The 14,465-nt window shown below is 39.0% G+C and overlaps 1 protein-coding gene across 1 annotated transcript in view; it reads right to left on the minus strand.

Annotated features, from left to right (window-relative positions):
- Window positions 1-14,465, minus strand: part of LOC121728265 (dipeptidyl aminopeptidase-like protein 6) — a 214,033-nt gene that overhangs the window by 124,504 nt on the left and 75,064 nt on the right. The window lies entirely within an intron of this gene.

Here is a 14,465-nt window from a genome sequence, read left to right on the forward strand (position 1 = left end):
TATTCTAATAGTACGAGGGCCTTCATGTTAGACATAATCATATTTGTCTCCAAAATAATCCATGTCGATTTTGGACAATCATATAAGAATATGCGCTCTACAAATTCATAATCACAAGTAATTGATTCATAGGCAGTTGACAGACCAACATTATTGGGTCAGATTATGTCATTTCAATGTAATTCGTGATCTGTTGGCTGAGTTTGACAAAACGCGACCCATTTACTTAGGTCCGTCATGTGCCTATTAATCAACTTCTCTGATAGTACATCATGGGCCAGCAAAGATATCAAAATATTCTCGTCAGTTTTGTTCAACTAAGGTTGCAAAAAGTACGAAAAGTACAAAGTATAAAAAGTACGAAAGGTACGAAAAAAAGCGCAAGCGTAGCTTCTGGAGTCTGGACGCAATGTACGGTGGCCAAATACAGAAAAAGCCAGGTCTTAACATCCATTCATTTGGTATCGGATTCTGAAAGCCGATTGTTCTACACAGAGTCAGAACACTACCCCGAAAGTTACATTTAAACATAGTGAATATGCGTGGAAAGCGAAAGAGGTGGTCGAAAGTCCAGAAAATATTGTTTATCCAGGCGTGACTAAGCGAATCATTTTCTCATTCGCCGACCATAAAAAATGAGGCGTCCTTTAGACCATTCAGAGTTATTATATACCCCACAGTTTGAATTAGAGTGATCCTAATGTCCTTGGCATAAAGCCTTCACGACCGCGTCGTGGAAAGATAAAATGCTAATAAATGATTTAGTATGGAAATGCCATACATTTTGTTTGTTCATGATGTGAGAGAGGCTCCAAGTTACATTTAAGCTAAACGAAAATAAGCGTGGTTTAATTTGGATGTCTACAAACAATATTGTGTTCGATATCCCAATACTGAATAAATAACCTTTTAAACGTAATAACTTAACCCGAATAATACAAATAGAAATATAAGTACAGAGTTTCAAGTAAGTACAAAGTATTGAATTGACAGATTTTAATTGCGTGAGACGTCTTGCAAATCTGTCACATCCATACAAATTTAGAAATGCATCTACACGTCGCGTTGCGGTCTGAATAATCTGAATTGACCCTAAGGATCAAAATCGGCTTCACTCTTTGCTCGACTCTTTAATTTTTATTTCGGACTTAATAAGCTGGACCCTTTATGTTTTTGGAAAACAATAGGTGCCTGAACAGTACAGGTAGGTACTGTACAGGTGCAATAGTATAAGGTAGGACAGTATTATTACTGAAGTATTTTCGTCAAAATATTATGAGCACAAAAATATCTTTAGTATAAAAATACGAAGCAAACAAACCAAACAACATAACACCATTATGATCAATAATTGATATCATAGTATGTAGATTCATTTAGCCATCTCGGATCTCGCAGCACTTGCATATTCTGTGAATAGACAGTAATTACAGCCGCTGTGAATGGCCATTTCTCATTAGAGACTATTTGGACTAACCACTAAAGTTGTATCTAGCAGGAGAATACTCCCCACACCGATTTCATTGAAACCAGGCCAGTTTCATTGAAACCAGACCAGGTACGCAGGAGTAATTTTATAGTGCTCAAGTCTGTGCGCAGTACACAAGAGCACTCTCTATTCCTTCACTCTTATAACCCAGTGGGACGGAAGACTGACACGACCGGCGAGAGATCAGGCGTAGGACCGATTTTTTACATGCCCATCCGACGCATGGGTCATCTTACTTGTCCAATTAGGTGATCAGCCTGCATTTTCCTAACCAAACTTTTTTTTATTAAATAAGGGGGCAAACGAGCAAACGGGTCACCTGATGGAAAGCAACTTCCGTCGCCCATGGACACTCGCAGCATCAGAAGAGCTGCAAGTGCGTTGCCGGCCTTTTAAGAGAGAATAGGTTAATAGGGGAGGGTAGAGAAGGGAAGGGAAGGGAATAGGGGAGGATAGGGAATAGGGGAGGGTAGGGAAAGGAATAGGGTAGGGGATTGGGTCTCCGGTATACTCACTCACTCGGCGAAACACAGCGCAATCGCTGTTTTACGCCGGCTTTCTATGAGAACGTGGTATTTTCCGGTCGAGCCGGCCCATTCATGCTGAAGTATGGCTCTCCCACGTTTGACTTTTTGTCTTTTTTTCACTTGGAAATAACAATATGTTTCCAACGCGGGAATCGAACCCACGACCTCCGAGTCGAGAGCCACGCTCTTAACCACTAGACCACGGAGGCGTTACATGGTTAGAGTTGAAGACATGAGTGGGTGAAGTGGGTAAGTAACATTTTACAACATTAACTTATTTTTTCTATTACATTTTGGACTAAGCATGTAATTTATTACCTATATCATAGTCTGGTTAAACATTATAATATTGTAATTTTTTTTTGCTTTCAAATCATTTTCTTGGTCCTACAGCCTCCATTTATGCAAAAGAAACGAAAATTTTCAAATGCTAGTTAGCGTTGTCTTCAATTTTTTAAAACTAACATGCAGATTTTGGTTACTCACTTTTTCGATAAAGGATCGATGTTTTTGTTTATTTATATACGAAATCTCTATTTTCTATTATCTATTCGACACTTAGGCGCAATTAAACTTACAATTCTGCTCCGCAGACCATCTCAGAACCAATACTTACTTAGTTTAATGAACTAAAATCCATCAACGAGTTTGGCAATCGAAAGCTTTTCTGTTACCTACGTTCACTAACACCGAATATTGTCTACGGTACATATAATATTATTTTCTACTACATTTAGTATTTTTGGTATCGTTCTATTATTTAGTTGGGTATTTTCTACTATTTGGTATATTTTGAGCGTTCGTAATCGAGCGAGACGCGGTGAGCGACATGGACGCTCCGGCGGGAGTCCGGCGTCACACTGACGCGCCAGCCCCTGGGGCTCCGCCCAGAATCAAATACACCCCTATATTATATTATTCGATGAGGAAATTATAAGTGAAAATGTAAGCTTAGTGATGCGCCTTTCTTTCTTAATGAGGCTGATTAAAATAGACCAGTGCGATACTAAAAGTTTGCTCTTGAGTGAGGCAACTTTATATTGCTCTGCTGCCTGCCTAGCATACGCCAACGAGATATCTCACTCTACATGTTTTCTCGATGGTTGATGGTTTGTCTCTTCATCTCTATTGACCCTAGCATGACAAACATTTTTTCTCGCGTAAGTCTATCATCGAAATAAGACATTTTTATAGAGTTTTGTCGAGACAATGTCGAGATTTTGACATTATGAGACGAGTAGTTTTTAATTATCTCAAGAGTGAGATATCTCGTTGGCGTATGCTAGGCAGACTGAAGCCTTATATTATACGAGCTTTTGCACGCGGCTTCGCTCGCATTATATATATATATATATATAGCTAGACTTCTGAAATTTTCATAGATTGTGTATATCTGTTGCCGCTATAATAGCAAATATTAAAAACAAAATAAATAAAATATTTAACGGGGGCTCCCATACAACAAACGTGATTTTTTTGCTAGTTTTTGCTCGATATAAATAACGGCACTACATAGGCACTTCAAATATTTACGAAATACTCAATTTTATTTCTACTTTGATAATTTATAATAAAATAAATGAATCAATTAATGGGGGTTGCCATACAAAAAACACAATTTTCAGCCTGTTTTTGCTCTATTGTGGTACGGAAACCTTAGTGCGCGATCCAACTCGCACTTGGCCGGTTTTTTTACTTTCGTTTTTATGTTGTAGCGGCAGCTCATATAATTAGGTACATAGTGAAAATTTTAACTAGCCAGCTATTGCAGCTCTTCAGATGCAGCCTGGTGGCTGGTGACAGACAGACAAACATCAAAGCTTTAGTAATAGAGTCCAGTTTTCACCCCATCCCATAGGTATGGAATTACAAAAACGAAATTAAAGGGCATCTAGGTAACATCATCATTTGTTTTGTGCTGAGTGCTAAATTGTTTTCAAATAAACTTTTTAGTTGGGACTAGACCAGGCTTAGTTTTAATCGATCAGACCTTCGGGGTGATAATATTCTGGTTGGATATTTCAGTTGTGTCAGAGTTTGAAAACAGTTTGGTCAGAGAACAAGTTTCGGGTTGCGGGTTATCGAAGTTATTACACAAATAATAGCTGCATCGGGTATTACTTTGAAGACCCATTTACGGAATTATGTAACCCTCTGCTTAATGATAGCGCAGTAGCTGCGCTGCAAAATCTATACTACTATATATATATACTAAAATTATAAATGCGAAAGTCTATCTGTTAGCTCTTCACGCCCAAACCGCTGAACCGATTTTGCTGAAATTCGGTATGGAGATACTTTGAGTCCCGGGAAAGGACATAGGATACTTTTTGTCACAGGAAAATATACGTTTCCCGCGCGATAAACGAGTTTTGGCGCAACGCAGTTGCGGGCATCATCTAGTTTTTTTTTTTATGAAATAAGGGGGCAAACGAGCAAACGGGTCACCTGATGGAAAGCAACTTCCGTCGCCCATGGACACTCGCAGCATCAGAAGAGCTGCAAGTGCGTTGCCGGCCTTTTAAGATGGAATAGGGTAATAGGGGAGGGTAGGGAAGGGAAGGGAAGGGAATAGGGGAGGGTAGGGAAAGGAATAGGGTAGGGGATTGGGCCTCCGGTAAACTCACTCACTCGGCGAAACACAGCGCAAGCGCTGTTTCACGCCGGCTTTCTGTGAGAACGTGGTATTTCTCCGGTCGAGCCAGCCCATTCGTGCCGAAGCATGGCTCTCCCACGTATATCTAGTTATCATTTATATACTCAAGTATTAAAAAAACCTTTTTGCCTTACTGAATCAGCCAGATCTGTTTACACAAAGACAACGGCGCGGAGACGCGATGTTTACTCGAAGAAGACTAAATATTATTGGCATTTTATAGCAGCTGTTCTCTATTGGTGCAGTGGTCCCGTAACACAATATTATTTTTTAGTTTAGTCAGTTTAGTTAGCAATACAAAATTTTATATTGCTGCAGATATACGATTACCAAGTCGCTGTAATCATTATAAAATAAAGAAAACAAAATAAGTTGAAGGCTTGGCTTGATTGTGATCTGAAAACTTTTTAACGATAGAAAAATTGCATAGATAGACTTGGCTCTCCTTATTACATTTCATGTTTTTGGTGGGATTTTATATTTCTTATCAATAACCTATATAACTCTATGGTGTACGTAGTATCTTTAATAATTTTGTTGACTAAGCTATTGTATAATTATTATAATGTTCTGTTAGCTGATAGGTTAATGAAGACAGAGTAACCGGGACAAAGGAATGCGGGTGGTCGGTTAGATTCAAACAGACGACATTGATTCAGCGTTAATTAAGATAAGTACATGTTTGATGACGGGGCTTATGATTAAAATCTCTTCACGCCCAAAGCGTTGAACTTTTTTGTTGAACAAAACAGTTTAACGCTTTGGTACGATACTTCAAGTCCCGGGAAAGGAATCAGAACATAATGAGAATACTTTTAAGAGCCCATATGACCCTAACTTGACTACATACATTAACCTAGATCTCAAAATCTGTAAGGTCTAGAAAACTGATTTTTGGATACAAGTAACTTCAGTTCATAAATATTAAATGCTCAAGACGAAAACATGATTACTCAAAAAATGCTCGATAGTTTCTTTTTTTACAAAAAACCTTGTTTTAGACACATTTTTGCTTGAATCTTCGAAGTTTGCTGTCTTTTCTTTAATATTTTTTAATATCTAAAAAGGTATTGATAAAACCTAAATTTGCTCAAAACGCTTTTTTCATAATCATTATAGTTCGTCTTTTATTCAAGTAAAACTAACTCGGCGATGATTCCGCGCCGTCCTTTTTCACCTGGCATATGAAAGACGGGCGTGAGTGTGAAGAGAGAAGGACGATGTTTGATTTTTAGATAAAACATAACGTAATGTACGTTATGTAATATGTTAGAGCCAGTCCACACGGCGTCTTGCGTCAGCGTTGCGTCGACGCAACGCTGCTGTTGCGTTGTTTTATATACAAATAACTAAGGTGTTCACACAGCGCGCTGCGTCGTCGCAACGCACACATGACGGATAGCAGTCCCTGAGACGAAGCGGGAGGGGGTGTTGATGTTAAAGACTGCTTCGTAATGACGCTGCAATGGCGAAACTCCCGTGTGGCCGGCTATGCGTCAAACGGCAGCGCTGCGTCGACGCAACGGCCGTGTGGCCAGTCCACACGGCGCGTTGCGTCAGGTTCCCGCAAACGCATTTTGGCGGAATGAGCATTTGCGATGGTCTTCTAGTGAAATATATTTTGATACTAGCTGTTGCCCGCGACTTCGTCCGCGTGGACTTCAGTTTATAGCGCGCGATGTCAACAAAATTGGTGTCAAAAGCTTTTATAAAAAAACCCTGGTACCCCTTAAATCAATACAGCTGTGCAGTGTGCACACAATAAGTATTTCATTTTTTTATATTAAACTTTATATTTTATGCCAAATATTAAAGCTTATTTAGCCATTACACAACTTTATCCATAAAATATTTATCATTGATAGATTTAAGGTTACGTCACTGCACAGATAAAGTACTGAGTTATTTAATACCGTAGAATAGATATAACAATCGAAAAAAATCGAAACTTAAATGTAAGATGATACCACGTCTTATAGAAAGACTTTTGAGCAAGCGTCAGCGCGATGTAGAAGACGCACGGCGCCATCTATTATGAATTGTTGGAACTAACTTAATTTGAACAAATTTACGCATTTTCACCCCCTTACAACCCTTTTTTCCAGTAAAAAAGTAGCCTATGTCCTTTCTCATGCTTTAGACTATCTGTATACAAAATTTCATTACAATCGGTTCGGAAGTTTTGGCGTTTGGCGTGAAAGCGAGACTGACAGACAGACAGACATACAGACAGACAGAGATACTTTTGGCGTTTGGCGTGAAAGCGAGACTGACAGACAGACAGACAGACAGAGATACTTTCGCATTTATAATATTAGTATAGATTATGTGCACACCGCATACCTAGCTGTTTTTGGGTATTTTGATTATTTAAGGGCCGCGCTACACCGGAAGCACGTATAGTCTTTATAACGATTTATTTTAAAAGTTTAAGTCCACCCTGCGGGATCCCGCAAATACCGGGATCCAGCGGGATTTTTTTATTTATTTATTTATTTATTAAACATTCTTACAACTATCATTACAGATAATATTAATTCAATTATCCTTGGTGCAAAAAATGTAAATAATAAAATAACAAAAAAGGATATGGACGAACAGTCCATAGACGGCCCAGGATTGCATTCCCTAGCTATAGCCACTGCTTGCGCCATTTGATGGGCCAGCGCTGGGCCATCTTATAGAGGCGCCACACCGCCATTTGATGGGCCAGCGCTGGGCCATATTGTAGAGGCGCCATAACATAAGGCAGCGCTAAGTCCTGAAAGAAAAAATTGACAATTGTATTAGTATTTCTTCTTTATTCATACAGAAAGTCATAAAATTTGAATTAGATTAGAGTTAGATTAGAATAAAAATATAATTTAAGATAATTCTATGACCGCGCGCTCTACGCCCTCTATCTCGAAAACGGTTCAAGGTATAAAAAATGTTAAACAGAAAAGTTGTAGAAAAATATTTTTTCTACAATATTAATATTAAATACACATAGCGTAAAACCCATAGAAAACGAAATATTTGCAAAAAATGTAAAAAAAGCCAACAGACAGACACGCTATAGAATTTAAATATTACTACTAGTAATGACTAGTAATAAGTATGTAATAATAACTCCCACACCGGTGTCAGTGACGGTGGCTGGTTTCGTAAACGCCAACGCCAACGCCACAAAATGTATGGGATTTGACATCAGTAATCGCTAGCGAAGCGATTACTTATGTCATATCGCATACATTTTGTTAGCGTTTACGATAATCGCTTGCCACTTGTCTACTAGGGCAGGCCAGTTACGCAGAAGTAATTTTATAATGCCCAAGTGTGTGCGCAGTGCACAAGAGCACTCTCTATTCCTTTACTCTCATAACCCAGTGGGACGGAAGACCAACACGACTGGCGACAGATTAGGCGCAGGACCGACTTTTTATATGCCCATCCGACGCATATTGGATCATTTTACTTGTTAGACAATCAGGTGATCAATGCCTGCATTATCCTAACAAAACTTGGAAACAACATGGTTCCAACGCGGGAATCGAACCCACGACCTCCGAGTCAAGCTCACGCTCTAAACCACTGGACCACGGAGGCGTTAATGAGTAGCAATAGTAGTTAAATACAAATAAGTTATATTTGTATATATTTTCCTTATGAGGCAGCGCCTAAATTTATTTTAAGAGCATATTTCAATTTTCCAATATTATACATATGAAACTTAATTTGAAAATATTGAAATATCTGAATAGCGGTCACGTCCGAATTTGAATATGAATTGGCCTCTCGTGAAAGGTTTTCATTGCAATTTGTATTGATAAGGACAACAAAAATTCATAGAGGCTTCTATACTAGAGTCTAGAGCGCACTGGGTGCCAGCAAGCAGTAGCGTAATTTTAGACTGGAATTATACGCGTTCGCCCGAACGCGCGGTTTTGCGGCTGGCGGCTGCATTGAGAGAGATTGAGAGATAATACAAGCAAATGTATAATATGTAACGATATTTTATTAAATAGCGGCGCGGTCGCGCTGTCATTTACATACAAATGCTTGTGATCTCGCTTCGTAGCCGCCAAACTAAGCACATATTATATTATGTATAAATCCAGGCTTAGGAAACTTATGTTTTGGCTACTAGATATCCGAAATATACCTACAGGACACGACGAACACTTGTCTACCATAAGCGAGTTGGATTTAGAGAATATGGCTGACTCTACCGGTTTATATTTTAACTATGATATCACTGAGTGAACTTTATAACGATTTATCTTAAGAGGGCGACTAACCCCAAAAATCAAACATCGCCCTTCTCTCTTCACACTCACGCCCGTTTTTCATATGCCAGGTGAAAAAGAACGACGCAGATTCATCGCCAAATTAGTTTTTTCTCAATAATTCGATAAATATACAACATTTAAAAAATCCGCTAGGTCGATCTCTCAATGACAGAATTTTATACAATGTGTTAAAATATTAACTTAGTTCAATGCACGGTTACGGCAATAAATGAATAAATGAAAAATTCGTGAAAATTAGATGCATCTTTGTGATTTTTTTGTATCGAGAAAATTTTAAGATATCGTGTTTTTGCTCAGATAGAATTCTCGGAAATATAAATGTAGTATCTAATTTCAGAAAATGAAACAATTCGAGGCTTATTTTCAAGTATAAAAATGAATTATAAATTCGACATTTTAGGGTTAGTCGCCCCCTTAAAATTTGCATGTTGTAAATTTGGCAGTAGTCATTTCACATATAAAATAAAATGATCCCAAATACATAAAATATAAGGAAAGTGAATTATTTTATTATAAATAGCGTTATTAGGAGGAAAATCGACTAATTAATTTTATCTTGACAAGTAATTGGTTTTAGTCCAAAAATATGTAGGTACTGTTTCCGCTTGATAAATGAATTTCTGTGCAACGAAGGCTCATGATATCACACCGAAATGGCAGCGCAGCGGCGAGCATTATCAGTGTCATATGATTTTGAACTTTATCTTCGTTATTGTAATACATAGTATCGCTTGAGAAACTTGGAAACTCTCGCGGCAAAACCGCTGCGCTGCCATTTCGGTGTGATTTCAGCCTTATAGTAGTCTGTAGTAAGTAGTACTGGATGATGCCTGCAACTCTGTTGTACCAAAATTGGTTTATCGCACGGGAACCGCACATTTTAAATATCCTTTTCCCGGCATTTAGAGCCTTATCACACTACGATTAGCGAGTGATTTGAAAGCGACGCGACTGCGCAGCGCACACGCCGCGATGACGCCGCGATTGCGCGGCGTGCACGCAGCTTGCCTTCGGCGTTTTAGACACTCAGCAGCAAAGCTGAAGTCACTCCCTAGCCGATTCTACTATATATAATAATAATCTGTGTAGACGAGTGTACCAAATGGCGTCCACGCCACGCCGCGACGACGCTGCGCTGTCGCGACGTGTGCGCTGCGTAGTCGCGTCGCTTTCAAATCGCTCGCTAATCGCCAGTGTGATAAGGCACTTAAAGTATCTCCATACCAAATTTTGTACAAGTTCATTTAAACTGGGAATAAATGGAGTTCGGACAATCGAAAGCTGAATCGATTAATAATCGTACAGACGTGTTGGGTAGTTTTCGGTTAGCCGTTGTCAGGTTAACTGGCTCAGGGGAGACGGTAAATTAATCGTACGTGAGCTGCGACCACTCGATATGAGATTTCAGATCGCTCTCTCTGGGGGATGTTCACAAACGTTGTTGTTTCTGTTGGTTAGAGCTTAAACCCCAGTTAGAGGATTGAATCCATTCTAATATTATAATTGTGAAAGTCTGTCTGTTACTTCTTCACGCCCAAACCGCTGAAACAATTTTGCTGGTTTCTTTGAGTCCTGGGAAAGGACATAGGATACTTTTATCACGGAAAAATAAACGATTCCTGCGATATTCCTGCGATAAACGAATTTTGGCGCAAAAAAGATAGTTACTATTGATTTCAAACAAGGCACTTATCGTTAAGTTTACATGATCTAGACATGCGGTAGCGTGTCAAGCCAAGTTCAAGTAAGGGAGATCGCACAAAAAGTCTGTCGTCTGCGTTCTCTTTAAAACAGAACTGGCGAGCAGCACCGTGTGTGTTATAAAATTCCATGTCCTGACTGACTGACTGACTGATTCATCATCGCTGAGCAAAAACTGTAAAAGTTACAGCCACGAAATTTGGTGAGTAGGGTTGTTTTATTAAGTAGACACCCACTAAGGAAGGAATTTTGAAAATTTTATTTATTATATATTATAATATTTTTATATATTATACTTAAATATTTTTAATGAAAGTCCGTCATTTCTTGAGTTAGAAACATGAAACTTTATTTTTGGGTTACTGATTTAAAATGAATGGATACGTATTTAAGCTTTTTAGGAAATTCTACCCCCAAGGGGGTGAAATTGGGGTTGAAAGTTTAAATGAAAGTCCGTCATTTCTTGAGTTAGAAACATGAAATTTTATTTTTGGACTGCTGATTAAAAATGAATGGATAGGTATTTAAGCGTTTTTAGAAATTCTACCCCCAAGGGGGTGAAATTGGAGTTGAAAGTTTGAATGAAAGTCCGTCATTTCTTGAGCTAGAAACATGAAACTTTATTTTTGTGCTACTGATTAAAAATGAATGGATACGTATTTAAGTGTTTCTGGTAATTCTACCCCCAAGAGGGTGAAATTGGGGTAGAAAGTTTCAATTTAAGTCCGTCATTTCTTGAGTTAGAAACATGAAAGTTTATTGACGTTTGCGTTTGACGTTTGCTTAAATAGGGTCCGTTTTTACCCTTTGTATATGGAACCACAAAAACGAAAAGGAGAAAACTATCCATCTTTGTTATTATACTATGTTAACGCGGGTGAAGTCGCGGGCAACAGCTAGTATTATTATAATATGAAAATGTCATTTTGCTGTTTTAAGATTTAGCATACACAATATTACAGACTGCATCAAAACTGTAGAAATTCACCAGCAAAATCGACTTTCTGGCGTAGGTAGGTACAATGTGTACCTAAATATTTGAGATAGTGCCCAATGGCAAAAATGGGGTGTGATGCACTTTGATCTTTGCACGACTATCTTACACTTGTCTCGGCAGATTGACGATGAGCCGGAGATTATTAGGCCGACCTGCTGATTTACGATTTCCGTTTGATTTCCGTTTGATTCGGAAAAGCGTGCGATCATTGGTCAATGCTTAGTACCACGGGAGTTTATTGGAATGTCGCGCGGTGAAGTTTCCGAATCCGAGTCGAATTACGCATTGTGAACGGCCCAATAATTTCCCTCTCCGGTAAACCATTGTGGCTCTACATACGTAGGTTTGCACGAGTCCCTTCAAGGTCGACTTGCGATCAGTCCGATCAGGGTCCGTACTACAAAACCGTTTTGAGACTCAAACGAATGAATCGGAATGCCGCGTCCCACTCTAACAAACGTGAAATGACGTTGCTAGAGATCGAATCAGTGCATTTCGTAGTAGGCCACCAGATTTGATTGACCTTTCAGCTTTCTATTTTGTATTGTAATAAATTCCCGTTGAAGCGATCCAAAGGATGTTCTTGAAGTGGAACGAGTATAATATTTTAACATACCTAAATGATTATGAATGCGGCCGTCGTGCCAGCAGCTCGGGCGGACAATTTTCTATTCAAAGTATATTGCCTGTTAAGTGTCAATTTGTTAAATATTTCAATGATTTCCTGATATAAAGGTTTTTTGCGTTGACGTGGTGAGGAGTTTTTATTTTTTCGACTTTATTTGTCAATAATAAGGTTTTATTTGATGATTAGGGTGAACAACGGATTTCTAGGCCAAGTTCTACTTATGCGTTTGTTCAATGAAATTGAATATAGGTCAAGTAGCCCATTGTGACTTTTTGCAGCCTTATACTTTACTAGATGACGGGAATGTCTAATGTGAGCTATGCCTATCTCTAGTAGGGCAAAACCAGATATAGATCAAATATTGGGAACGGCCGTAAAATGATCAAAGCGAGTCGATTGCTCATCAAATTTTAATTCGTCAATTCGAAGTCGTGACATATTAAAAAACTTTGTCTAAAGACTTACAAAACCGATTTGGCACGTTAAAAATTTTTTCTGAGCAATGGATGGGGAAATACTTTCACTCAAAATAACCCAATTTTATACGTGGGAGAGCCATGCTTCGGCACGAATGGGCCGGCTCGACCGGATAAATACCACGTTCTCACAGAAAACCGGCGTGAAACAGCGCTTGCGCTGTGTTTCGCCGAGTGAGTGAGTTTACCGGAGGCCCAATCCCCTACCCTATTCCCTTTCCTACCCTCCCCTACTCCCTTCCCTTCCCTACCCTCCCCTATTACCCTATTCCCTCTTAAAAGGCCGGCAACGCACATGCAGCTGTTCTGATGCTGCGAGTGTCCATGGGCGACGGAAGTTGCTTTCCATCAGGTGACCCGTTTGCTCGTTTGCCCCCTTATTTCATAAAAAAAAAATTAATTATTAATTATTTAGTCCCCTTAAATGGGTTAAATGGACAAAACTTGGAAACAGTCTCTTAACTCAAGTGATAATTTACAATGCGACAATGTTAGTTTTGGTTTCGGCCATGGGCCAAAACAGCCATGTAGGTGAGTACAGCCTCAAAAGCCATTAGCGGCCTGTCAGTAGTCCGCGTATAAAATGGGACTTTAATCTGTCCAGCGACCAATTAGCTACTGACATTCATGTCATCGTGATATCGTCACTTTCTCCAATAATAATCGAATGAATGAGGGTTTATGGCGCTATGTAGCCGTAGGGTCTATCGTGTCAAATTTCGTGTCAGTTGTCACACAGATATATTATGACACTATACCGTGACATGTGGAAGGTATTTCGTGACATATGACAGCTGTGTGACACGACAATTGACACGATAGCGGATAGACCCTACGGCTACATAGCGCCATACAACCCTCATTTTCGAGACCAATTTTTTTACGGAGTATTATTTCGAATTTTAGTGTCTATAAACACACTAGGCCGTAAATACGCGACCGAATTCCGAAGCCGATTTTACGTTCCGACGCATTGGGCTGATATGACACACGATAAAGTTTTCAGTGTCTCAAGCACCGACGAATTGACGCCGAAAAAAATCGTTGGCGAACTTGCGCCCGACCGAAATTCGGCTGTACGCTATAACGCGACGTAATTTCGGCATGGTGTGTGTGTGACTTATCAGTAATTCATTGCAGTCGTAGCTCGTAACCATGCCGAACTTCAGCCGCGTATTTTCGGCACGATGTGTTAGCACACTTATAAGTAATTGAATTATAGCGAATGCTTGTAATTGTGGTAATTTATTTCCTACAAATCTAACAAAGTGAATATTATTATTATGAAGCTACTGAGATGCAAGAACAGTGCAGGGTGGTGTTTATTTTAAGATAGTAGTACCTACTCGTCTTTAGGAACTTTTGGTGTGGTTGTTTACTATCTCATAGTCCATAGGGTGTTTCATTGTAACGGACAGAAATATTTGTTTTACACTACGTGGTAGATTACGATGTATTTAAGCAACAAACAAAATAGGTTATTTTCGCAATTTTGATCGTACCAACTGAAAAAGAAAAAAAAAAGTTTTACTTTTTTGTAAGTGCTTTTATAATTTATTTAAATTATTAGCCTGCGGTTTCGAGTACTTGGGTGATTGGGCCCAAGGTTTTTGGGCCCAGTAGGCACAATGACCAGATATGAATTTTCAACATTTTTAGGGTCCCGTATTCAACATTTATACTTACTTATAGTTTCGGT

The sequence above is a fragment of the Aricia agestis genome, chromosome 1, assembly GCF_905147365.1.
Source record: "Aricia agestis chromosome 1, ilAriAges1.1, whole genome shotgun sequence".
Taxonomy (NCBI): Eukaryota; Metazoa; Arthropoda; class Insecta; order Lepidoptera; family Lycaenidae; genus Aricia; species Aricia agestis.